Below are 27,703 nucleotides of genomic sequence, written 5' to 3' on the forward strand. Positions count from 1 at the left end.
TTCCCTCCCTGATGGATAACAAGGTGTCCTTTTGCTTCTCCCTATATTCGCCAGCCTTTGTCTTGAGAGTCAGGGTGACTCGCTGGGGTTCACAATGCAGTGTGTCCTCTTATGTGTTGATGCCATGCTGTTTCCTCATCTTCCAGGTAACTGCTGTTTACCTCAGATGCAAATGAACTGCCCAATGTGTTTGGCATTGCCATGCTCAATTTACATTATATACACAGGCAAACAGGCAAATCAAGATTCCTTTGTGCAGGACAAACTTGTTTATCAACTCTGCCCACAAATATATTTTAGGAACATATTTCTAGCACATATACCTAACTCTTTATGCAACATTCATATGAACCTCATGCAGTGATATTAATGATCAGTGTGTCACCAGTTTTCATTTGATACTTCACATGACATCTTTGCAGGTAAATACTATTATAGCAATATGTTAGGTGTAGTGAGTGTGTCAGGCCTGATAGGAGTTACAGAATTGTGCCCCATCTCCCATTTGGCACTGAGGGGCTATTTGGGTAACAAATGCCTTGTGCTTTTCTTGGCAATTAAATGCTGAAACAAAACAAAGGGTTTTTTGTTTTTGTTAATATCCACAGTGTAGTTTATTGCTCCGAGACCAGTGAAATTTACTATATTTATAGGTCTGTCTTATTACTCTTTGTCAGGGTTCCCTCCCCACTCTGAACTCTAGGGTACAGATGTGGGGACCCGCATGAGAGACCCCCTAAGCTTATTTCTACCAGCTAAGGTTAAAAACTCCCCAAGGCACAAATTCTTCCTTGTACCTTGGATTAGGTAACGCTGCCATCACTAAGTGATTTAGACAAACTCAGGGAAAGGAAGACTTGGAGTTTCTACTCCCCCTAATATCCCCCCACACCCCCTTTCCTGGGGAGGCTTGAGAATAAACAAGATGAGCACAGACCAACCTTGGGTTTTTTTAGGACACTTAAAAAAATCAGATTCTAAAAGAAACAGAACTTTATTATAAAGAAAAAAGGTAAAAGAAGCACCTCTGTAAAATTAGAATGGAAGATAATCTTACAGGGCAATCAGATTCAAAAACACAGAGGATTTCCCTCTGGGCTAAACTTTAAAGTTACAAAAAGAAAACCAGGAATACACCTTCCTCTCAGCACAGAGAAAATCACAATCCAAAACAAAAATAAGCTAATGCATTCCCTTGCTAGTACTAATTCTAATGGAGTTGGATTGCTTGCTTCCTTGATCTTTGTCCAGCAAGCACACAGAACAGACAGACCAAAACCTCCCCCCAGCCCCGCCCCAGATTTGAAAGTATCTTATTGGTCATTTTGGTCAGGTGCCAGCCAGGTTACCTGAGCTGCTTAACCCTTTACAGGTAAAAGGATTTTGTGCCTCTGGCGAGGAGGGATTTTATAGTACTGTATACAGGAAGGTTGTTACCCTTTCCTTTATATTTGACACCCTTTGATCTGAACACAGTCAAGTTTGGGCTTACTTTAATTTAATCTAAGAGAGAGTTCCATGCCATGGGTCCTGCTGCTGAGCATACTGCCCTGTCTGACCAAACAATGAACAAATTACCCAGTGTCTAGATGAACTTGGGACTTGGATGAGAGCTATCTGATTGAGTTGCAATCAGAAAAGACTGAGGTAATGTTGGTGGGCGGGGGAAAGCAGGTGAAGAGGTGTTCAGACTTATATTTGTACTTTACTCCTCATAGAAGGGTGTGACTGCCATTTGTAAAACAGTTTGGTGGTAGTGCTAGTGCTACGTGGCTCCTGGATGTTCAGGTATTTGCTGTAGCCAACAGTGCTTTTCTCCATCTCCTCCTTGCAAGACAAGTGCAAACTTTCTCTCCAGTACAGACTTTCCCATAATGACCCATGCCTTTGTTTCTTCAAAATTAGATTGCTGTATTTGCACTATCTGGGGATATACCTTGAAACCATTCAGAAGCAGAAGCTAGTGCACAACTTTGCAGGCTGCTTATTCAGCAGGCTCACATGTTGGGAGCACATGAAACCAGTGTCCAGTGATGTGCTTTGGCTTCCAGGTGAAGTTTAAGGTGTTGGCTTTAACCTTTAAAGCACTAAATAGTTTGGGCCCTGGTTTATCTGAAGGATTGCCTTTCCCTCCATGGTGTACTGCCACAGTTGAGATAAGCAGTGGTGCTTGAGCTGGAGCATGAGGAAGCTGCTGGTATGGTGTTCTCTGGGAGGAGTCCTTGATTTTGAACTCAGTCCTGCCTTTTGGTCTGCCAGAGCCCAGATTTGTTAACCTTCCAGGCACACTGCAAAAGTACTTTGGGGAGGATGTCCGTGGAGGTGGATATATTTATTGGCCTTGCTATGTTTGTTATGATTTTTATTTAATAGAATGAGTGCCTATAGTTGTGTTTTTTTAAATGTGAAGAAATAAATAAAATAGTGCCTAATAGTCTAAACCTGGGTCTTTCCAGTTGCAACTTTCCTGCAGAGTGTAGTTGTCTTGAGGATATATGGTAGGTCTTGGGAGGTAGGTCCCCATCTGTTAAGGGCTATGTGGGATAGGAACAGGACTTTAAATTCAGTTTTTAAAGAACTGGGAGCCAACCACGATTGAGAAGAATAGGTGTAATGTGTTTGTGTTGGCTGTTGTTGCTTTTGAGAGAAGTTGTTGCATGTTGCACCAGGATCAGCTTTCTTGGGTTGGTTGCATTCAGCTCCAGGTAGAATGAGTCTATAGAGTGTAGAGCAATAGTCTAACCTAGAGATAACACACCTCATTGTTGCTAAGTACAAGTCTGAAAGAAAAGAGCACAGCTTTCTTGATGATCAAAGGTTGAAGAAGGCATTCCTTGTTACTGTGACAATCTATATTTCTAAGTGTAGTGAGGAGTCCAGCATGACACCAAGACTTAATGCCACCTTTCTGGTTTGTAGTGTGATTCCTTTGAACATTGGTGAAGTTAGAGTACATTACATAACAATACCCCACCCCACCAACCTAGCTATGTTAAAAGAATATTATGTAAGTTGCAAGGTCACACACTTGAAAGTGAGCAAATGCCAGATTTATGGATGCTTTTGCAACCTTCATTCTGCCCCTTTTGCATACATCATGTGTGCTGAATGAGGCTGGAATCCTGTGGCAAAAACTGTATGTTATCAAGTAATTAAAGACTTTATCATTAAATTCTTTCTCTCTCTCACACAGCTACAGCAGCTTTCCAGAATTTCTAAGTAATCTTTACTGTTGCTGTGGTGTCACCCTGGGCTCAGACTTAAAATGTTCATGATCGGTTATTGTTTTGGCAGGCTGTCAACATTTTTTTCCTGAGGAACCCAAGTAAGAGAAGGGAAATGCTGATTTTCAATAGTCTGGGCAGGGATGGTGTCCCTAGCCTCTTGTTGCCAGAGCTGGGAATGGACGACAGGGGATGGATCACTTGATAGTTACCTGTTCTGTTCATTCCCTGTGGGGCACCTGGCATTGGCCACTGTCAGAAGACAGGATACTGGGCTAGATGGACCTTTAGTCTGACCCAGTATGGCCGCTCTTATGTTCTTATATCTCAGCAAAACCCAAATGGAATTTCATATGGCTAAGAAAAGGCACTTCTGTTGCCCAAGTGCTTTCCCCTTGTTGAATTTCAAAGGCTTGCTGCAAACAATGGAAGTGTTAGAATTGTTCAGAATCCTTTGATGGAAAGTATTAGTGTCAGAAATATACAGGTTGCTGTCAGCTCACCCTGTGATTCCTCAAATTGTTTCCTATTTTCACCACCTGTGTCTTCCCTGGATTTATCTAGAAGTAACTTCTCTAAATCCAGCTACTGAACTCTGCCAGTCACTGCGATACCTTATTAATGGTCGAGGCTACCTTAGAGAAGGGGAGACATATTTGAGTTTAAAGAAAAGGAGTACTTGTGGCACCTTAGAGACTAACAAATTTATTTGGGCATAAGCTTTCGTGAGCTACAGCTCACTTCATCGGATGCATTCAGTGGAAAATACAGTGGGGAGATTTATAATATTTTCCACTGAATGCATCCGATGAAGTGAGCTGTAGCTCACGAAAGCTTATGCTCAAATAAATTTGTTAGTCTCTGAGGTGCCACAAGTACTCCTTTTCTTTTTGTGAATACAGACTAACATGGCTGCTTCTCTGAAACCTGTCATATTTGAGTTTGTACGTTTGTTGCATGAGACATTGATGTCTTATGATTTATCTGACTGGTCTCATGTAATTGCTTGTAGATGGAATTGAGTATTGAGTTTTGCAGTTATTTGCATGATAGAGGCCTGATTGGTGAGGAGTGGGTGACCATCATAGCTTTCTAGATTTCTCTCTGAACACTTTAGTGTTCACTCACTCATGAATGGATACAACTTGTGAAGCCCATTTGCTTTGTAACGATCTTCCATGTGTATTATCCATGCCATATTTTCAAAAGGATTAAAGGCTGAAGAGAGGTTTGTTTGCTGCCCACGGGCAGGAATTCATCAGGCAGCACCAACACCACCATTTTTGTATCATGTCCTGGCCTGAAACCTTAGTAGTAGGGATCCAAATATTGACAGGGAAAAGGTGTTGCTGGAGTTTCCCTGAACTGCACTACCTTTCATGAAATAACAAGAAAAAGGAAGTTGCAGACAATGCTATAATTGGGGAGATCACTAATAAGTATATGATTTTCCAGGATTTGCCAGACTACTGAATTATTTAGGGTGTCTGGTAGCTTATCTGCTTTTGTATGTTAATGCTCTCAGCAAAGAATTTGTTACACATAACTGTGAATGTGGTGGCTGAAGGCTCAATAATACTTCTCTAGTATTGTATATGTGTAAGGGGACTGTTGCCCCCTTATGAACATTCAGTGGGGGTGTTTTAGTGCAAGCTCCCAGTACTAAAAGGGGGAAGGATCAATGGGGAATCAGGAAGCAGGAACAATGGGGAGAGGACAATGCTCCAGGTCACCCTGAATGACAGGGCAGGCAGGCTAATCGGGGAGTCAGGAGGCCAGGGAGGTTCCATCCTCCATGTGAGCTAGAATTGCCTGGGTAGGACAGAGTGGGGCTGAGCTAAGGAGAAAGCAGGGGTGCAAGCTGAGCTGGGGAGCAGAGCTGTGTCAGATCCAGAGAGAGCAGACCCTGTCCTGGGAGCAGAGCTGCAGCCCCAAGCCAGAGGCACAGCCCAGAGAGAGCAGACTTGCCCTGTGGGGAGAGCTGCAGCAACCAGAGCCAGAGGGTCCAGAAAAGCAGCCCACGAAGCAGGTCAGTGCTGGGAGTAGAGTCACAGAAGCAGCCTGTGGAGCAGACCTGTCCTGGGAGCAGAGCTGTAGGAACCAGAGGCAGAGGGGCCAAAGAAGCAGCCCAGGGAGCTGGAGGCAGAGCAGCAGGAGTGCTGAGACAGAATGGTGGAGCTGGGGCTGGAGCAGTCCAGAGCTGGGTGCGGTGAGCAGCTGGGGAGACCGAGGTCGACCCTGGGCAGCAGGCCCAGCACAGGGAGACACCTCAGCCAAGAGGCTGTGCAGGCCAGGCTTGGATCGTAACCCCGACAGGGCGGGGGCAACACTGAGAAGAAGGGTCCCACCACTTAGAGCCTGAGAGCGTGTGGCCACCACCAGAGCAAGTATCCAACCCACAGCATCCCTGCAGCCAAGCTAGGGCCTGAGAAGAAGGTCTAGGACTTACAAGGAACAGACTGTGAACTTCCCTGACATTTCAGAGACACTGTTTGTGATATTCCCTGTCACAGAACAGGTTGATGTTCTTTAACCTTTCCCATTTTTCCTTTTTCTTTTTAAAATTAATTGTTGATTAAATAACTAGCATTTGCTTTAAATTGTATGCAATGGTCAGTGGGTCAGAGAAGTGTCCAGTGCAGAGAGAGTACCCCATAGTTGGGACACCCTAGCCCCTGTCCTAGGTAACCACAGCAGGGTAGGGGGTCGAGCCCCCCAGGAATCCTGGGCCCATCCTTGTTGGGGTTACGAGGACTCTGCCAGACAGGAGGTGGAAGGGGAGTCCTCAAGGGCAGGGAGGCCACTGGGTAAAGGAAGTGGGAGCAAGGACTCAAATCTTTTCGCTAGCCCACTTCACCAGGGTAGTGCAGAAGCCAGGAAAGTTCCCCACAGTAGTGGGACTGTTCCTCTGCTTACATATGTATAAAGCACTTTCCCACCACTTAGCTCACAGGGATGTTGTGAGGATACTTTGTTAGTGTTGTCTTTTTTTTATGGAAGGGAGAGAGCAAGACGGAGCAATTTTCTTTTCAAGGTCACACAGGATGTTTGTGGCAGAGTCTGAATTGGCAACGGGAGCAGTGGGCTTCCAGCACCAAAATTAAACCTATCTAATATATACCAGAGAACACACTTCAAACTGTAAATAGATATGCTGTACATTGTATTTGGAGTGTGTGCAGTATGGGGACACAGTTGAGGAAGGCTATAGAAAATCACTATGAAGAGCACAAATATGGCAACAAAGTTAGAGGATGACATATAAGCATGACTAAATCAGCTAAATGTAGATAATCTAGAAAAAAACTCAAGGTCATGATCATAGTCTATAAATATCTTCAGAGCAATGGAATAAATGAAGGAACTGAATTATTTAGTCTGTTGCTAATAGAGCAAAAAGCTATAGCCTGAAGCTATGTTAGTTAAAGTTAGACATTAGGAAAAATTAACAAACCAGTTGGGCAATGGAATAGAATATGTGCCTGACATGCAGTCCTTACTCACATGATTAGTTCAATTGATTTGGGACTAGTCACATAGGATTGGCCATTTTAAGGACACCATAACTAGCGCTATTTTAGAACATGTTTGATAAGACATCAGTGATAATGATGTAAGGAACATTCCTACAAAATGGACTGGAATCCATGAATGACAAAATATCAATCTACTTTTTATCTAAGAGTATGGTATTACTGCCCATCTCCATGGTATTTGAGCACCTTTCATGTAAAATTGATTAGCAATACTGAAACTTCTATTGGACTTCATGGGATACATCTATATGGCAATAAAACACCACAGCTGGCCTGTGTCAGCTGATTTGGGCTTGTGGGGCTATAAAATTTCAGTATAGATGTTCCAGCACAGGCCTCACAGGGTCCCAAAGTCCTGGCTCCAGCCCGAGCCCAAATGTCTACACTGCAGTTTTGTAGCCCCCCAGCGCAAGCCTCCTGAAACCAAGTCAGCTGATCTGAGCCAGCTACAGTTGTTTTATTGCAGAGTAGACATACCCATGAAGTCTCTGGCTCCCGCACCCACCCATTTGGTTTACTTGATTTGTTTCCTTTGTTAGTTCCAGATCCTTCTGTTTGGTTGGGGTGGGGTGAGGGGGTTGAAATTTCAAATTGTGATGGAGTTAAATCCCAGGACTTCAAAATATTGTCTGATCCTGTAAAATGTATAAACATGCTTAACTCTAAGCATGCAAGTAGTTTCATTCACTTTAATGGAGTTACTTATGTATTTAAGATTAAGCAGGTGTGTATATCTTTGCAGGATCAGGGCCTGAATGTGGATACTACTTTTAAAAATATATAGAACAACTACAGATTGTTTAAAATAACTTGATCTTTTTCAAAGTCTTAATTATACATAACAAAAAGTTATTGACTCTTTAAATACTTCACTATTCATTCTCCTCTTTCTAGAGCTTTAAAATGTAGTCTGTTTTTGAAGAACTGCTAAGGTCATTTTTTATGAGTTGTGTGGATCATTTTATGCTCATTATGTATATGTAGATTCAAAAATAACTTCTGTTTTAGGTCAAGAATTGGAATCTGGATTAGGGAATTTTAAAGTCTGACCCTGTGATTTTCTAGCCATGTTTCTTTGTCATTGCTATAAACACAGTGAACTCCTTTCTTTAAAGGGACCCATGAAATTGATTAAGCTGCTACACACAGGATGAGACCTGGGGTGTTTATGTACTAAATATCCCTTAAATCTCCCTTTTAAAACTGTTGTCCTAATTACTAATCTAATACTATTCAAACTATGGCATCAAAGCCTTAATAAATTGAACAATGAACTTCAAAGGAACAAAATTAGCTAAATTAGAAAACATGATGATAATCACCTTGAAAGGTATCTAATTTATTAAAATATGTTAATTGTATTTTTATTTCATTGTCCCTACTGATATTTCTTTATCTAGAAGCATCTATTCAAATAATCTAATGATATATAACTAAATATATGTCCTGTATTATATTTATAAAATCATATCCAAGCAAGAAGACATACTATCCAATATCAGCTATAAAGGAATTTTTTACTCTGAAAGTACATTGAAAATATAAGAGAATACAGATGGTCATATGTTACTGATTTATACAAGTCAGGGGAAAAAAATCAATTATGTCTAATGATTGTCACACAGAGGATTATCTGATGGTTAGGTTAAATGACTAAAAGGAAAAAAAAAGTGCATTGCTGAAAAATATATCCTGAATTGTATAGTATTACAGAATACCTTGTAGACAAACATTATTTCAGTTTGTTTATTTATTTTAAAGAAATAAATACCAGGATTTCTCAAGACAGGAAAATAAGAAAGTAGTAATAATCCTCTGTTTAATATTTTTTCAATATATCATGTCCACTCTTTTTCCCATAATATTTTTCAAAGCCAAAAATAAATCATTAGGACATGCTGATAATGTTTCAGAATGTTTTATAGAAGACTGTTTCTGTACTTCTAAAGAATCTCATGACTGTCAGCAATAATAAAGTATAAATAGAACAGTTTTGATTTGCTTGCCAAGCTGATTTCTCAGCTCCAACAAAAATTCACACGAACAAGAAATTTCTAAATTAAAGTTACAATATAAAGTAAATGATAAAGTAATAAATATGGTCTTTATCAGAGCATTTCGCAGCACTGATTGATATGTCACTTGGGGAAATATTTATTTCATCAGCATGGGTCACATTTGTTGGTAAGAATAACTGTTTGCCTACCAGTTAATACAATTTATTAGTGAAGAACCATCCAAAGAGTTGTACAACATGTTGGTGTTTCAGTTCTTAAGAACAGTGCCAAGTTTAATGCAGAATTTGTTTGCTTTTGAATATTTATCTTAAACATTGTTTAAACATTTTGTACCCGAGTATGATACTTTAGCAGAGAGAGACAGACAGACAGAGAAATTATGCTATCCTATAAAAAATTGGGCAGCAAGTTCCATCCTATAGATTCCTGGAATTAAAATGTTTGTTCTGCAACTTCCAGGTACCAGGCTTCATGCAGGATTTGTAAAAATTGCATAGTTTCAGAATTATACTAGATTTTAAAATTTAACATAGAACTATGTGTGGTGGAAATTAAAATAAGAAGTTCACATGCAAAACATTATTTATTATTTACTAGACTTTTTGTACTGTTGGTGTAAGTAGGTAAACATCAAAGAGACTAATTATTTCTCCACGTTGCCAGGCTTATAAATTAGCTGTCATTAAACAGTTGCAGCTTGAATAATTTATAAAGGTTTGAAAGAGTAATTCATTATGGCTTTTCTGAAATTATCATAAGACAGAAAAGATAAGCAGTGTGATAAAGTTTTAGAATAACAATATTTAAATATGTAGGTAAAGCATTGTTCTTTATTTTTTCTGAGTAAAGCACAAGACCGGGATCCCACAGACTTTTTTCCTGAATGCCACAGACTTTGTGAGTGTGTAACCTTTTGCAAGTCACTTAGGTTTACATGTTCAAGTGTGTCCATTAACTTTGTCTGAAGGAGAAGCTGGATTGGGGGCAGAACAGAGTTCCAACAGAAAGGGGATAGAGCTGAGTTTCTCATTCCTTACCTTGCTCCCCATGGGATGCTAGTGGAGATTAGGTTTTTGTGGGTTTGTCACAACCAACCTCCCACCCTCTTGTGACCAAGCTGGGGTCACAACAACCAGTTTTTTAATCCCTGCATTAATATCTGAAAAGCACTTTGAAGTTCTTAGATGGAAAGCACTATAAAAATGCAAACTGTATTAACCTGAGTGAAAATTGTCTACTAATCACAAATAAAGGAAATATTTTCTTTATCTAGATCAGTTTTATATTTTGTTAAAATTAAGTTACTTTGTCCCCCCCACTACATACTGCTTAATAGGTTTTTTATGAGATTATAAGTGTAAAATGGCAACATGCTGTCAAAATTCTTGTGTGATGCTGAAAATGTGGATGGCATGCTGAGGACCTCTATATATTGTATTCAGGAGGCAGTCATGTTTGTTCTTCCTTTATTGCGGCATAGGAGTTACATAACAAGTAAAATAATATTGTCACCACTAGGTGGCACATTTATACAAACCTATTTACAATTACATTTGAAATTGAGAATGTATGCTAAGGCCTAAACCTATGATCTAAATCTGTGGAAATCATTTAAATTAAATCCAAAAAATAATATTAAGTAGTACATGTTTGCAGCCACATTTTAAAGAAAGTCAAACCACTGAACTGGTGAAAATCAATGGCTAAGTACCTGAAATCAGAGTTTCAAGTGCTAAGCCAGCTTTTGACAGCACTAGCCTCTTCTGCAGGTATTTAGAGAATATTTTCTTCATTTCACACTATTCAGTTAGCTCAGTGCAATGACTAGTTCATGCAAAGTTAACACACCAATTGGGAGTTGAAAAAGCAGAAAAGCTTATTTTCCTTCTCTTTCAATCTATGAATAAAAGCTAGATATTAGAGGATGAGATCTACTATTTCTAAAATCTTGAAAGACATGGTGACCAGAAACAATCAGTTCAAGTCACTAACTACTAAATACTTCCTTTGTTTAATAACTGCTAGTTTCAAATACAAAACATGTTTTATAAACTTTTTGATGAGCTTTTTTTTGTTTTCAACTCATTTAATGAGTTTTAGTTAATAAAAAAGTGAGTTATTTGTGCATTTTTATTGATTTCAATTGATATCCAAATAAAACTTGACACAAACCACAATTTAAAAATATCTAGCAAAATAAGAAATGCATCATCCACCCTGTTCTAAAATAATAATGTACAAAACTTAAGAATCTGAATACATATAAGTTTGTCTGCAAGTGCTGATGCCTATGTGTATTCCACACCTGGGTACATATGTTCTCCATGCACCAAAGAGCAGAGATTTGTAGCAAGTAGTTCCATTGGTCCACTCTTGTACAGTTGTTTTTCTCATGCTCTGAACTGAGGGCATAAAGGATGGCATGGTGCCTCTCCAGTTCCTTCTTACAACTGCATAGCATGAGTCAGTCTGTCTTATGATCTTCCTCTGCTTTCAGAATCTGTAAATATATATTGTAAATAGTTTTAGTAAGTGTAGATGTAGTGTTTTAATGTTTTATAGCTAGTGTAGTTTGTCTAGTTCCTCTCCAAAATAGGAAGCATCTCCCCAGGGAAAAGGATTATGCCCAGAGTATGGCAATTTAAAATGTGTATCTCCTGCCCCCATTCTGTCTCAGTCAGTAACTAATACCTGTGCTGCCTTTACTGCCTTGCGGAGGCTTACGTTGCCACCAAGTGCAGCATCTGCTGCTTCTTCCCTCCCCGAACCTGTGAGGGATGAAAGCTCCATTTATGAAAACATCTCACAGCAAATACTATGAGATCCCAGTAAGCTTCAGACTGGGGAGACGTTCCCTCCCCATGTAGCACAACCTCAGACTTTGAGCAGCATCCCTCTGAGCATGAGCTCCAGAGTAGATACCAAAACAGTTAATCTAAGAAACCCTCTAATGAAAGTAGGAGATGTGATAATAGGCATAAGGAGAGATCCCCATCCTGATCTGCCTCTAAGAAAAAAGATCCCTTCCCTTCTTGGTCCAAGTCAGATGAATCCTCATATGTGGACCATAAGGAATTAGGTCCGCATAAATCTTTGGTCCAAGAAGGGAAGGTGCAATGTAAAAAGGATCTGACTGTACCAACTCAATCTCTATCTCACAGGCTGAATGACTGGCACCAGCTAGTTCCACTGGGGTTCCACACTGGACCCCCATTTGACAGTTTCAGCACATTCTGGGTTGGATCCTCTGAATACCAGGTCACTGGACGCACCAGTTCCGTTGGTCCCCACCTCTGGGATTCCTCAAATCCAGGAAGGACTGAAACCTGTACCTCACAGGAGGATGTTTACACCTTACTCCATCCACAATCTCCTCTCCTGTTGGGCCTGGTCCTTCTCAGAGAAATTTCAACACCAGAAGAAACTACCTTAAAGAGAAGAGGATCGTCTCCTACCACATCCACAAGTCAGAACATTCTTCCACCAGCAGAACAGTGGGAATCTACCTTCTCATCAGACAAATCCAATGTTCCAGACAAGCCTTTCCCCCTGAGGGAGACAAGCCCAGATAGATCCCATAGGAAGTATTGGAGCTGCCCTCCTCCTGGCTATGACTGCCCCGTAGACCACTGGTATCCTATGTCCTCTGGCTGGTTGATCCTTCCTACTGAGCTCCATGGAATCAGTATACTAGAAGCCATACATCTGTGCAGGAATCGCACTGCCCTCTTCTTCCAACCAATGCCAACCAGCTGTATCAGAGTCTAAAGAGGAAGTTGAGCTGAACCAACTGGTCCTGACAGTTCTGACGGTACATCCTCCTCCTCACCTGATGAGGCAATTGTTCCATCATCCCCTTCACCACTTGATGACCACAGGCAGCAACAGAAGCTTTTGCAAAGTGTGGTGGGTAGCTGAGCTCCAGACCCCTCTGGAGGAGGTCCAAGGTACTCAATAGTGTCTCTTGGCCTTCTTGCAACCTTATGGCCCTAGTAAGGTGGCCCTCCCAATGAACAAAGCCATTTTGGAACCACCAAGAGTATGGTATATTCCTGCCTCCTGTGCTTCTTCCCTAAAAGGGGCTGAAAAATGCTATTTTGTACCGTCAAAGGGACAGAGTTCCTATTTACCCACCCAATGCCCAGCTCCTTAATGGCTACAGACAGGGACAGGAATGCAGCACCCTAAGACAATATCAAGTGACAAGGGAGTAAAACCTTTGATCATCTTGGGAGGAAAGTATTTTCATCAGCCATCCTCCGATTCAGAATTGGTAACCATCAGGCATTGTTAGCACAGGACAATTACACAATTTATTCCTAATTTGTGGACTTCAGAGACAAACTTCCCATGGAAACAGGGCTTAGTTCCAAGTCCTCATCAGTGAAAGCAGGCTGGCAGCTATGACGTCACTCCAGGCAGCAGTGAATGCACACTGCGTTTAGAGCCATCGCCAGAGCCATGAGGCATGAATGGTAGCTTCATGGGGTTCATGGAACCTTGGGGTTCCCCAGGGAGGCCCAGAATACCATTGAGGACTTGCCCTTTAATGAGTCTAATATCTTCAGTGAGCAGACTGACAAGTTTCTACGTTCTCTTAGGAGTCTAAATATAGCCTTCCATTCTCTGGTGACCTAGGCACCAATAATTCTCTCCCTGAAGGAGAACATATGATTTGCAGCTCTCAACATGAAAGGTGCTTATTTTCATGTGGATATTCAAAAGGTTTCTTAGATTTGAGGTATGACAAGCACTGCCATTTCAGAGTACTTCCTGTTTGGGGCTGGTGATAGCACCTAAGTCTCGGTGATGGCCCAGATGAGATGCAGCCACTACGCTGTCTTCCCTTATCTGGACAAATGTCTACTAACAGGCAGATCAAGCTAGGAGATCCCATCAGTGACCAGATTCTTACTCTACCTTCTGACATTTTTGGGGATCTGTGCAAACAAAGAAAGGTCCATTTTGACTCCTAGCAGCTCATAGCATCATCATCTCACTGTGACAGACAACATAGGAGAGCGCTTCTGATGCCACCAGGAACTCCTACCTCATAATCAGGTCAGATGAATGGCTGCCTGTCTTTGAGCTCCCATGACACCTCTGGAATCATCTTAACAAGTTCAGGTGTGCCATGGTTTACTTCACCAAGACCGACCATGCCTGGGACACCAGGACAGCCCACTATGCATCTCTGGTGCTGTAGAGGATGCTGCACAAAAGCTGGAGGGTTGCTTTTTTCGTGTTGGGCTCTCAAGCAGAACGTGGCTGATTCAAAGGTCATTGATTGGCTCAAGACCATTCAACTGTTGCCTTGCTTGCCTTGCCTCTCTTGTCCACAGGAAATCACTATATATATAGCTTAAATAAATGTATATATGGTGTATTCTCCTGGTTTGCCAGGGGGGAAAAAGCACCCAATTTAGTGTGAAAACTGTATTTAATTGCAAAACATGTTTTAATGATTCCTAAAAAAAGGTATTAGTTGGTAAAGTAACTAAAAAGTACATATACAAAATACAATTAAAATGATTTAGGTTTCCTGCTTCCTGATTAAAATCATGTTTTAAGAGTGATTTAAATCACTGATTTAAATCAGTCTATCCTGAGTCTACCATATCTTCATTAATATTAAGTACCCTTTGCACTTAACTACCATCAATATATCACTAATAACTTTAATAATAATAGTATTTAGCTCTAATTGTACTATGTAGGATCTTTAAATATTGTCTGTGACCAATGCTTCATCAGGTGCACTTTTGCTAATTTGTTGTTAGCATTTAAAGAGACATGTGGCCTTTACCCTCCTGTTGTACTATCTTTTGGTATCTATTTATGAACGGTCAGTTTTCTTTCATTAAAGTCACCATTTCTTTGTGTAAGTGAGCCACTTGGAATAAGTAATCTTGTTTCAGATATTTACCCATTAACAACAGGGCGGACATTCTGGAGTGAGAGTCTTATACTTGAGAAATATTTCTGCCTGGAAATACAGACAGTCTGGGTCTTCTGATTGTACTCCTTTGTTTTCTTGAGTATATTTATTAACAATTTGTTCTTCGGGCCCTTGGGATTTAGGACTTTATGCAACATGCTTAAACCCCTCAGTGCTTTGTAAATACCTTCAATTTTGTTTTGGCTTCTTTTGATGATCAGAAATTAGTTATTTGATTATCTAATCCAGCTTGGGAAGACCTACAAGATATACATGGATAATCGCAGTTCAGAAGTTCTCACCTTCATATTTCCACATGGACAAAAGTAAAATTAGATAAATTGGTTTGTTTAAAAATAAATACATGAATAAATAAAAAGGTGGAACTAACAATTTTAGTCATCACCCTAACCAGTCTGCAAGCATGTAGTATCCCTTTCTCTCACTCTTTCTCCATTTGTTTTTTGACTTCTTGTCGGGGTGCAGCCTTTATGGAGTATATACTGTGATGGGGTATATAAACCCCACAGTGGGCCTAGAGGGGTTAAAAAGCAATACATCCGAATGCGTCCGATGAAGTGAGCTGTAGCTCACGAAAGCTTATGCTCAAATAAATTTTTTAGTCTCTAAGGTGCCACAAGTACTCCTTTTCTTTTTTAGTCTAAACAGAAGGGACCTATTGGTAGGAAGTAGCCCAGAGAATGAACTTAGACTTGCTGCAGAGAAGACCCTGCCGGTATTGCTTCCCACAAGACCCTCAGCTGAGACCAAATGGAGAGGGAGGGCCAGGCTCTCCCTACCAGACCCTGTTAAGGGCTGAGGCCCAGATGCAGGTGGAAAACCGAAGATTCCCAGCTTAAGGTCAGGAACAGGCATCTCTATTGCCCTCGTAGAGAGGCAAGGGGCCAGAATCTGGTGCGCTAACCCTTAGGCCACCCAGTCCTTTGAGTCCCTTGTTGCATACACCATATTTTACACTTTTGGAAAGCACTTAGCATATTGGGCACTACTGCAATGAAAAAAACCCAGCATTAAACAATGTTTGAGAGAGAAACTGATTTTTTTTTTTCAAATGTTTGAACAATTCACTTTATAATTCCCCATATCCTTTTCTTCCCAAAATAGTCAAGGTGAGATTCTGTGCTGTGCTTCTTACAGGCACAGTATAGAGCTTGCAGTCCAGGGTGAGGTGAGGCTAAAGTGGCTTCAGATCACCTTTGCATCTTCCAAATTTGGGATCCTCTGCAGCCCTCAGTGTAATTTTGACTTCCCTGAGGACATGTCTAAATTATGGCTGTCTCCCAAGGCTTCTATATGGGTTGCAACAGTGCTTGGACTCTCCGCAGAAATGTGTGCTGTGACCCTACATCTGACACACCCCTCCTGTCCCAAGCATGCCCCATGCATAAGAATCCATGACAAATAGTCTTATGGATGTCTGCTCACAAACTCATAGACTTTAAAGTCAGAAGGAACCATCATGATCACTTAGTCTGCCCTCCTGCGCATTGCAGGCCAGAAAACCTCACACCACTCTTGTAATAGACCCCTAACCTCTGGCTGAGTTACTGAAGTCCTCAAATCATTATTAATGTTAGAGAGAAACCACCATTTACAGCAGTTTAAACCTGCAAGTGACCCAAACCCCATGCTGCAGAGAAATGCCAAAAAAAAACCCAGTCTCTGTGATTCTGAAAGGGGGTTTCAAAGAGGATGGCTCTAGACTGTTCTCAATGGTAGCAGATGACAGAACGAGGAGTAATGGTCTCAAGTTGCAATGGGGGAGGTTTAGATTGGATATTAGGAAAAACTTTTTCACTAAGAGGGTGGTGAAACACTGGAATGCGTTACCTAGGGAGGTGGTAGAATCTCCTTCCTTAGAGGTTTTTAAGGTCAGGCTTGACAAAGCCCTGGCTAGGATGATTTAACTGGGACTTGGTCCTGCTTTGAGCAGGGGGTTGGACTAGATGACCTTCTGGGGTCCCTTCCAACCCTGAAATTCTATGATTCTATGATTCCTTCTCAACCCCAGATCAGTTAGATCTCAGCATGTGGGCAAGACCCACCAGCCAGACACCTGGGAAAGAATTCTCAGTGATAACTCAGAGCCTCCCCGAGCTATTGTCCCATCACCAGCCATTGGAGATATTTGTTGCTAGCAGTTGCAGTGCCTGCATTGGCGGAATGCTTCCTGCTTTACGATGTTCTAGCACTTTTATCTGGCATAAAAGGCCCAGAGCAGAGGGTGAGAATCTCACTCTTAATCTTTGGCATAGTAAACAATACAGTGGTTACAACCCAATTCCTTCCATTTTCCTTCACTTCCTTCACTGTTAACATTGGACAGTATATATAGCCTGCTCTTTTTGACATAATGCAGGTTGTGTCATTATCACAATGAACACTGTCCTTCAAGTAAAGTTACAAGTGGTGAGTGAAAACAGTTACAAAGTTCCAATGGTCCTTTATTTGGATGCTGGTCACCAAAAACCCTCACAAACACCCAGGGTCACTACAACCTGACCTCAGCCAGAGAACTGACCTTTAATGCCACCTATAGTGGTCATCCCTCCCCTTCTGGGTCAGAGGGAGGCCACACCGCCTTCTATGTTCTCTGGATCATGCCTAGTCTCAGGGGAATTAGTAGCCCAGGCATTAATGTCCTGACCGCCCTAATGGGCGAAACCCCAAACAATCTATAGGCTCTGATCCTCAGGCAGGAGCAGGGCCACCAAGGAGTCCGTAGGCTCTGGGCCCTTAGGCAGGGAAAGAGCAAACAGCCTATGTGCTCTGGGCCCTTAGGCATGGGCAGAGCAAACAGCAGTCCATGGGCTCTGGGCCCTTAGGCATTGGCAGAGCAAACAAGGAGTCTATAGGCTCATCCCTCACGCAGGGACAGAACAAACAAGGTTTAGGGGCCCAGGTCCTCAGGCAGGGCAGGGTAACAAGCAGTCTAAGGCTCCCCCTCTAAGGCAGAGCAGTAAATAGTCTAGCACCGTGTCCTAGCTTTGGTGAGTGATAGGCTAACACTGGCCTCCTAGCCTACAGTGGGGTGGTAGGGGGACCCAGGCCCACCTGACTCCACTGGTTTCCAGCCCAGAGCCCTAACAACGATGGAGTGGTCCAACCAGTGGGTCAGTGAGGAATCTAGGCGCAACACACTGACTGCATTTTAGACAGAACTACAGCCCGACTGGAGTTGGCTGCCCCTGGACCATTTCCTCCCCTCCGCTCAGGGTGTACCTGGATCAATGGGTGTCCATTGGGGGGGAGGGACAGCTCAGTGGTTTGAGCATTGGCTTGATAAACCCAGGGTTGAGTGTTCAATCTTTGAGGGGGCCATTTAGGGATCTGGGGCAAAAATTGGGGAATGGTCCTGCTTTGAGCAAGAAGTGGTTGGACTAGATTACCTCCTGAGGTCCCTTCCAACTCTGATATTCTATGATTCTATATTCATAACAATTTTTAAAAAGACTGAATCCTCCCCTCATTTTCCTAGTATATTTAGCATTTGACTGTTTAAATTGTAAGCTCTTCTTTGATAGAGCTGTGTTGTCTTTTGTGTCCTGTACCATGCCAAAAATGCTCTTGGTGCTTTACCAGTAATTATATCCTGGTGCTTATTTAATTAATAAAACCACAAACAGTTCCTGTTATAAACTTGCTCAAGATGATCCTTAATCTACTTTGAATTCTTTTCAAACTTGCATTGAATTGGGAGTCATATCAGAGTCATAAATGTCTTTATTCTCTGTATTGATGTTTCTAGTCTCCAAGAACATATTTCTGACGTTCTCTGAATCTTACTTGGAAAATCATAACACAGCTTTTGTGATTTTTATGACTAAAACATTTTCCTTGTATAAATTGTCTAACCTAGGCATGTTAGTTTATGCTGCAAATATTAGTCTTTGTCTATGTACAATAATTCTTTATTTTTTAAGTCATGCAACATGGTTTGTGATTTTGAGTAACATGTCACACCAGTTTGGCATAAGCAGCAGTCATTGTTTCTCAATGAAGCAGCAGTCAGAAATAACTTCCTCTAACATGATCACATTATCTACTGATTTATATTTCTGAACTACCACCGATGGTATCATTCTTATCTAATTCATTTACTTTTTAGATATTCTGACTGGTTAAATTAAAGCTTAGTTTACACCTAGTGCAATATGTGATGTGAGAGAGTTAACTTGTAGTTTTTATACTTTAAAGTATTATTTTTTTTAGGAAGCAGAAGGGACCAATTCATGTTCATTAACAGCCATGGCTAATACATTAAAAGATTTTTTTCATTCTTCTATTGGAAAACGTTTGTCACCAGTATATAATTTTCTTTCTTCTCACACAACCTCTTATCATGTAAACTGTCACAAGTATTGACTGAATTTTTTCTTTTTCTTTCTTTGTTTACATTATGGAAAAATATAATTGATTCTTAAAATTGTTGCAGCTCAGCAATTCTCAATTTTTCTGTACTGTTACCCGTCTTACAAAGAGAGAGGATTTTGTGATCCCCTCCTTCTGAAGCAGTGGCCCACACTTTTCCCCAAACAACTTCCCTTCTCCTTTCTCCCAGGCCTGCAGGCTTGTTCCCCTTCCTTAATACAACATATCCAAACCTAATCTGTTCCATCTGGCACCCAATCCCCTGCCTAGGGATCTCTTTGGATTTGTGCACTGACAGTGTCCTCCATGCTCATCTGCATCCAGTTGCCCTAGCTATAGGTGACATGTAGCAAACTACAAGTGATAGCATCCCATGCAAACTTGAAGGCTCACCAGCAGCATAATAGGGAGCACAATTCACAGCAGTGAAGCTGCTGTCACAGAGCTACCATGCTGATTGGCTGAAGGGTGGATAGAGACTTGCTCTCCTTACTCTTACAAATGACAATAGAGATTTAAAAGGTTTTTTTTAAAGGCAAAACAACAAAAAATGCTCTCTTTCCAAACCAGCATGATGTGCTGATGGCTTAACGGAGTATGAAATGTTTTCACAACTCCTTCCCCAAAGAATCCAGCGTGCATATATGACCTGCACAAAGTGGGGGGGATTCTGCTTCACCTTCTATATATTTCTGTTTACGGTCATCTATATACTGTTTCAGTGACATATCAGGATCATAAACAGCACAGAAGGAGCCATGGTAGAATTATCACAGTATAGGCACTATGTTAGGCTGCTGCACATCCCACTAACCTTGGCCCAGGGGACATGGCAGGAGCAGGCAGGGTTATACTAGTGAGCACCACATGGGATTCTGAAGCAGAGAGTAGGCAGATCTTGGAAGGCTGCTATAAATGTACATCAAAGACCACATTGACTCTCTGGAACAGCCCAGAATCTCAAGGGTGTAAAGGTGGCTTAAAGCCACATTTGCCCTCCCTCCCACTGTGCTGAACTTCCACAAGGTGAAAAATTGTTTAAAGGAGAAATAAGTATATATCAAGGGACTTAAGCATAAAGGAAGATACTGGCAGCAGAAGATAATTTTTTTATTCCTTGAATAAACTGTATTAAAGTAGGACGCTCTCCATTTTAGCTTGTACATTTCTGAGAGACAAAAAATCTCTCTCCATTAAAAACAAGTCTGATACATTTTTGAAACTGTAGAACTATTAAGACTATGGGAAAACATAATTTGAATTGTGGCTTTCATCAAAAGTGACATGAGATAGTGGTGATCAAGTGGCCTTTACTGATTCCTGCTCTTGGTTATCTTTGGATATGCCTATAGTGCAGCCTGGGAATTGGTCTAGGTGGCACGGTTAGTGCATCCCTAAAGAGTAAGACTGTACATATGTCATTTTGAAGAACTCCAGCTATAAGTAAGTAACCTTCACATTTTCAATCTACTCTTCGTTAGACATCCCTCTTATCTATCTAATCTATCCAGATTTTTATACTTTGCCTTATCATGGTGTCGGCTCCTGCATGCAGCACAGCTGTGCAACTCAATTTGAAATGCTTAGAAATCTTTGATTGAGAGAGGGCCAGTAGTTCTATAGGACAGTTGGGTTCAGGTCAGGACTGAAGTGCAATTTCAGGACTACATGGCATCGGTTGAACAACCTATGCAGTATGCTTAAATCTGTTTCTCAGTGTCATTTACTCCAACAGATAACATTAATAGAAATTATGCACTTTCCACTAGGGTTGCCAGGTGTCTGGCTGCTTCGGTCAGCACCGCTGACCAGGCTGTTAAAAGTCCAGTTGGTGCACGACTGGCAACCTCCCTACTTGGCTCCACATGGCTCGCCACAAGTGGCGACACACCCCTGCGGCCCGTAGGCAGCAGGACGGCCATGGGGGCTCTGCCTGCTGCTCCCCCTCCCCCAAGTGCCAGCTCTGTAGGTCCCACTTGCTGGGAACTGCGGCCAATGGGAGCTGCAGGGACAGAGCCTGTGGGCAGAGGCAGCCCGCAGAGCTGCCTGGTCACTCCTCCATCTAGGAGCCGAGGGACATGCCAGCTGTTTCTGGGAGCCACCTGTGGTCAGTGCCATCCAAAGTCCAAAACCCCTCCCTCACCCCTGCCCCAGCCCCCTGCCCTTTCCCAGAGCCCTCACCTCACCCCCCAACCATGCCCCAGTCCCCTGCCTCAGCCCTGAGCCCCCTCCCACACTCCGAATGCCTCGGCCCCAGCCCAGAGCTCCCTCCTGCATCCCAACCCCATCTGGCCCCACCCCAGAGCCTGCACCTCCAGTTGGAGCCTTCACCCCCTCCTGCACCCCAATCCCATGCCTCAGCCCTGAGCCCCCTCTCACACCCAAACTCCCTCCTGGAGCCTGCACCTCAACCCCCCAGTCCTGAGCCCCCTCCCACATGCAAATTCCTGGAGCCCGCACCCTCTCCCATGCCCCTACCCCAGCCCAGAGCCCCCTCCTACAACCCAGAGCCCACACCCCCAGCCGGAGCTCTCACCTCCCCCTATACCTCAGCCCCCTGCCCCAGCTTGAAGCCCCCTCCTGAACCCCTCATTTCTGGCCCCACGCTGTAGCCTGCACATCCAGCCCAGAGCCCGCACCCCCTCCCTCACTCCAACCTCATTCCACACCCTGAACCCCTCATTTCTGGCCCACCCTGGAGCTTGCACCCCCCAGCTGGAGCCCTCACCCCCTCCCACACCCCAACCCCCTGCCCGGTGAAAGTGAGTGAGTAAGTGAGAATCTGGAAGAGCAAGCGACAGTAGGAGAGGGGATGGAGTGAGCAGGGGCGGGGCCTTAGAAGGGGCAGGGCAAGGGTGGGGGCGTCAGTGAAGGGGCAGAGCAGGGGGTGGGGCAAGGATGTTCAATTTTGTGCTCTTAGAAAGTTGGTAACCCTACTTGCCACAAGAACAGAATCTTGCTAAAATTTCCTATCATTTCAAAGTGTGTTATAAAAGCTATAAACTAAAATTCAATTAGGCTTTGATGGAGTGTATAAACTCTACACTGGTTTAGAGGTTTAAACTGGTCTGAAAAGGGTTGATAAACTGCTGTGGGGTCAATCAGTCCCACCCCGTTGCACCTGCACGAATTAGCAGGCTTGAAGGAGGTGGTTAAAAGAAGAGAGCTAGGCCAGCTCCATTGAGGGGAGGCTGGGAGAAAGAGTAGCTCTCTTGTGCTAACTTTCTGAAGGAGAGCCTGACTGGGGCGAAGGACCTAGCCATAGACTGTTAGATACCAGAGTCTGCCTGAGGGGAGGTAGGCCTGACACAGGACTGTTCTATTTATTTTATTACCTGGGACTATTTTGTTCCCTTTTTGACCTGGGATATTATGTTTCACTATTATATTCAGGACCTTTTGTGGACTAAATGAGACTACTGCTGTTGACACCCCTCCACCCCAAAGGAGATGACTGCCCTCAATAAACCTCTGTTGGTTTGCCTCCTGCTGGAGTCCATGCAGTGATTTATCATGAGCTCCAGAGCAACACACTCATAGAGGTTTATAATTTCCTGGTTCTTAAATGAAATATACCAAGCCATTCTAAATTAAATGTTTTACAGGTGTCCTGTAGTTATAGATAACATTGTATTATCACCATTTTGTTGCAGTCCCTTATTTCCTGTTAGAGGATAATAAAGATATGTATTGTTTAAATTATTTTGTTGTTGCCAAAAAAAATATACTTTTACAGATAAATCTGTCATGAAGACTTTTCCAGGTCATCTGTTATAGAGTTAACTTTTGAAATGATGTTTGCCCAACTAAAGGGTGAAAAATCTATTCCTTTCTGAAGTATGTAAAATTTGCCTTCTACTATACTGTGATAAACTACCAGAAGTTGTTTCCATTGTTGGAGACTATACAATCTTGGTTCTATAAGAATTTAAATAGCAAATGTATATATTTGTCACAATGATGGATTTTTCTATTATATATGCATAACTATGCTGTTTTTCTTTAAAACAGACCTGATGCTGAATGTCACTTAACTGATGTAAAATTGGGGAGTGGGGGATGGTTGAGAAATTGCATATAATCTAGAAACAAAAATAATAATAATTAAATAGTATTAATAAAGGTAGGCTTATTGAAATATTGTGCTTTTCACTAAAATAAATGAACCAAGTGACTTGATTCTATGCTCCCAGTATTTCACAGAAGTAAACATAACTTTGAGTCATGTATACATTTTTTTTTCATTTTTCATTTGGTAAGGAATTACATTAGGCAATCCTACTAACATGTTCTTAAATTAAAATGTTACATACTCTCATTTTCAAGCACATAGTACAGGAGTTTAAGCATAATTCTTCATTTCTAAAGGTATGGAATGATTCCAGTCTCTAATCCAGCTCATGTTTTAACTTTAATTAATTTAATGAGTTTATATATATATCATGTTTTTATTTTCATTGTTTTTAGATGGTCAGTTCTTCCATTACATCAAGAACAGTGGCACAAGCAGACTGAGCAATTGTTTAGGGCCTCAAGCAGCTCAAGGGAACCCCAATTTAGTATTATGTCCAAAATACCATTCATCTTATTTAACATGGACTTTTAAATGAGTGTATTAATATGTGTTGTGTTGGTATGTTTTTTGGTTTGTGGGAATAATGCAATTAGTATCTTTAGGTCATCGGTGAGGTATAAGTAAGGAGGGGAGGGCAAAAAATATTCTTCTTTAGGGACTCTAGGTGGCTAGCACTGGCTCTCTTATCAAGAAATATGTTATCTTTAAGACTTTGAAAAAAGTAAAATATTCATAGTCAGTTGTGGGTTTGTTTTGTGTTTCAGTATAGATTAGGAAGTAGAGATAGTGTTGTTAATAATCAGCAAAAGATAAATAACTACAGGTAAGAAAGAATGCTACAGATAAGAAACAGGAAAGAAGTAGCAGCAGGTAACAGATTTGTATACAAGACATGCTTACATAGCTCTGGGATGTATATATGTCTTGCCATCTTACTGAACATGGAAAATATTGGGTCTGTCTATAAAATATAATTCAGGATTTTTTGGATATCAATACACCATACAGGGTAGATACAACAAGGCCTGTTGGCATACCGCCTCAAGCTATCTTTTCAGGCACTCTGAAATCAAGTCAGGTCAATATTTAGAACCTCTAGGAAAAATCCAGGTGTTGCAGGCGGGGTTATTGATGATTCACTGGTACTCTTCTTCTGTCAGGATTGAACCAGTGTCTAGCATGGTGTTAGGGAAGAACAGTTCTGCTTGAGGTGCTGCCATCTTTTGGATGAGCTAAGCTGAAATATTGGCCACTAAGAGTCATTAAAGATTGTTCACTTCTGAAAATTTTTCATAGGTCAGTGTTATCTATCTTAAGTATTTCTAAGGTGACTACCACTATGACATCCAAAGTATGTAATCCAGATGCTAGACAACTTTAATTGTGATGCATTCTTTAGCACCAGACTTTTAGAGCAAATAAGTCTGAGAGCATTAGGTTAGGGATTATGTTCATAGCTTTTTTTTTTCTTTATATCTTTACTCTGATCCCAAGATGTGGCAAAATAGAATATGGGGGAACAGTCCCCCCAATATATCAATAATATATAAGAAGCCCTAATGATTTTTACAGTGATGAAACTCAACAATTCAGAGGTTACTATATGTTAACCCATCTGTTTTTATACCTCTGTTGTTTCCAGCAATATGGCAAGGAGGGGTTTCTATCATATTGAAGATTTTGCTTAGAGAGTTGACAGTAGGTTGGGAGCATATCAGGTTAAGATCCAGAAACCATTAGTTTACATGTCAGTTACCAACTTCTACACAAACAGCTTAATGCCCCAACACTGTAGCACAACCTATGTTCTGGCCTGTGAGGCCATGACAACATCCTTGCATCAGATGGCAATAATTAGTAGCTTAGTTACTTTTACAGTATTAACTCCCACAAGACTCTACCAGAACTTGAGCTCTTTGTTGTATTAAGTGATCCAAAATCTGCTATTTTTTGCAGGATTTGCTTTCCTGGTTCTGTGTTACTTTTTTTTTTTTAATCTCACTTATGTTTCACAGAGGTTTGAAAAAAGAAAATGCCAGAGTGGTAGTTTCCTGCCTGCTCCCCAAAGAATATTTCTTCTCTTCCTTGGTTCAATTTCCATATGTGTTAACTTTGTAACTCCACCCCTGTTGGATTTCAGATTTTTAGTCAGTTTCTCTCCCCCCAGCTATAGCATATCCCCTGCTCAGAGGTAATAGGAAGCTTAATATCACCTCCTTCCCCCTACCACCACTTCTCCTTTATCATGTGATAGGTAATACATTGTTGTCATTAGCAACCTTTAGCAATGGGCAGCGCAGTAACTGCTACATTTAAGGTTTCTTTTATAATCCCAATTCTCAGTTGTTTATAACTTTCCCCATCTTTAACCTTTTAGGCTGAAATTTTATGAGTTAGACTCAGCTTGAAGGCGATTTTCGCTACCACCCCAGAAAATATGAGCTGAGCAAAGGCAGTTCAGTGGCTGTTGAATAAGAGAAGAGTAGAAAAATAATTCCTTTTTATATAATGTTTATAGAAGTTAAATATGTAAATGTCATGTGTCATGAGAATGAAAACAAACGCAAGATGCTAAATGTGTCTTTAAGACTGTAAATACATTTATGCAGAATTGTGTTCATGTTAAAATTAAATTGTATTGTAAGGCATATGCACAAGGGGACAGAGATGAGGTCACATGTGCAACCTTAACTTTGGCATTTTCTAATTCATTCTTAAAGTTTTCTTAACATACTCTCTTTGATGGAATAGTATGTACAGGTAATATAGTTTGTAAAGTGCTTTGGAGCCCACTGGGTGAAGTACACTGTTAAATGCAAGATAATTTTTCATTATACAATAATTTTAATTTAATTACACTATAGACCATGATGAGTGAGCCAGTGCTAAGTACCATGTAAGCAATAACAATGTGGTTATGAACTCGGTCTCTCTCCAAGGGTTGGCAAAGGGCTGGGAGTCTCATTAAAGCCATGTTCTCATCTCTCCAATGAAGAGTCTTCTGCTTCTTAGTTTGTTGAATCAAATAGTTGTTTGGAAAGCATTAGGTAGGAACCTTGTCTGGATCATCCATCATCCTGTATGAAGATGCAACAAAATTCCTACCTGACCCTTGCCAGCCATATATTGATGGCTAGGGGCCTAATCATTGGGGTTCAATCTTCTGAGGTAGTGTACATCCTCATGTCCCCTTGTATCTTGGTGTGGTGGAACTGGTTCTAGCTCAGCAGAGATTGTCAGGCATAGGGTTGCTTGTTGGAAGGATGGGGGTTGCTGTAGCTTGAGATTGGTGACATTGTAGCACCTTTACAGGAAAAAGGAAAATCTAGGGAGGAAAAATGTGTTGTACTGTGAAAAGCTGTTTACTCTGTGATCAAAAACAACGTAAAACCAAACCTGAGATTCTTTTGAGGGTTTTGTTTTTGAAATTTTGATTTTTAAGGCAAGATTTTGTATTTCAGGTTTCAAGCTCGTGTTAATTTATTTTATTATGAGCCCCTTAAGCAGGGTATTTTCCCATAACAATCTTACCTGTTTTTTGTTGTCCCTTTGTTAAAACACTTGCTTTGAAAGCTATTTTGCTTTATTGTTGGTTAAGAGAATACAGTATTTTTCTTTGTTCAAACTGATTAATGTTCTATCATCATGGAACATGATTTAAAATCAAAATATATCTCAAAAGTCACATATTCCTAATTTTAGTATGGATTTCTTATCTGTACAATATTATGTCATTCTTCTCAGATCAATGGCCTTTTTTTTGGGTGGTAGCAAGCAATTTTTCACAAAGAACACAAAATCCATGTGTTTTTTAAAAAAATAAGGCCTTTGCTGCTCCTGTTCCAATATGTTTATATTTTTAAATAGGAGCAAGAAAGGGATTTTGCTATTCTTTTATTAGTTACTCATTAAAGATTTTTCTTCCTTCTCTCCACACAGTAAAAAATCTTTTAATTGGTTATTAATAAAGATATTATGATAAAATGTGTGTGTGGATTTGATGCTGTTTCATAAATCTAAATAAAGGTCATTTGTATCAAAACAGAGAAAAAGAGACCTAGATTGTACCTGTCTCCTCATTTCTGCTCAATGAGCCTTTGAGCCCTAAGCAGGGGTCAGACACACCGTAGTCCTTGCAATCTTGGCACATAAAAGCCATGTGAGTCCAACAGGGTAGCACTCCTGGTGCTAACATACAATCCACTGCACCACCCAGTACAGTTGGATCAGTGAATGGGCAAACATGTAGTGAATTCCCTTTAAAAGGTTCTGGAAGGGGTCTGTTGTACCTTTGCACACGGTCATGGTGCCTCTAGGAGTGACTGACAGTACAACTATTCCTCAGAATGAAGGCAGGCAGACATTTAAAGCACAATCTTATGTAGAATATCCTACAATGTACTTAAAATATTGGACAGGTAGATGAAATATTCCACCACGATCTTAGTACTAATATTGTTTGGATGTTTACTAAACAGCCATTCAGTCTCATATTTAGTAATGAAGTTAAATTGAACACC

At 41.2% G+C, this 27,703-nt stretch overlaps 1 protein-coding gene across 2 annotated transcripts in view; it reads left to right on the forward strand.

Annotated features, from left to right (window-relative positions):
- NBEA (neurobeachin) overlaps positions 1-27,703 on the forward strand; it is an 835,554-nt gene that overhangs the window by 546,426 nt on the left and 261,425 nt on the right. The window lies entirely within an intron of this gene.

This window comes from Dermochelys coriacea, chromosome 1 (assembly GCF_009764565.3).
Source record: "Dermochelys coriacea isolate rDerCor1 chromosome 1, rDerCor1.pri.v4, whole genome shotgun sequence".
Classification (NCBI taxonomy): Eukaryota; Metazoa; Chordata; order Testudines; family Dermochelyidae; genus Dermochelys; species Dermochelys coriacea.